We start from the raw sequence: 474 nt of genomic DNA, 5'->3' as shown, positions 1-474 counted from the left end.
TTTCTCCTCTTTCAGCACAACTGGAGCGTGTCACCTGTATATCTCCCGAGAAAAGGTGTACAGCAACGCGATGATGGGCTTGGTCTTCAAGACAAACTCGAAGTTCCTGAAAAGGGCAAATAAGATGTATGAATTACTCTTGCGCTGACTCGCCTACATTTACGTTTTACACAAACTATCGTCCGGATAGGAAATCCATGCTTTCTTCGCAAATCTATTGAGTCATATCACTTCTTGAATCCTAATCATCTCGTTATTGCAAAATTACACGTAATTCCGTGTTATTCATACTGATTGCTTTATGGAATAATTTTCAATAACAGCATACCTGAAATAACCTAATATCTCAGCATCCGGAACTTAAGGGAGTTCGGCCTGATCAACAAGTGGCTGGGAGACGAACTCACTAACAGCTCGCAGTGTCTCCGGCCGCCGAGTTCGGACCGCAGGGTCGGCATTTCGCCTCTTGGCGTG

At 44.5% G+C, this 474-nt stretch overlaps 1 long non-coding RNA gene across 1 annotated transcript in view; it reads left to right on the top strand.

Moving 5' to 3' along the window:
- The window catches only part of LOC119588386, a 1102-nt gene extending 628 nt beyond the window's left edge, over positions 1 to 474 (top strand). Inside the window, exons 2-3 of the long non-coding RNA XR_005230080.1 lie at positions 16 to 126; positions 351 to 474. This is a non-coding gene — a long non-coding RNA (uncharacterized LOC119588386). The remainder of the gene's footprint in view (positions 1 to 15; positions 127 to 350) is intronic.

Source organism: Penaeus monodon, chromosome 23 (assembly GCF_015228065.2).
Source record: "Penaeus monodon isolate SGIC_2016 chromosome 23, NSTDA_Pmon_1, whole genome shotgun sequence".
NCBI lineage: Eukaryota > Metazoa > Arthropoda > Malacostraca > Decapoda > Penaeidae > Penaeus > Penaeus monodon.
The sequence above is the reverse complement of the archived record's forward strand: the minus strand, read 5'-3'. Positions and strand labels throughout refer to the sequence as shown.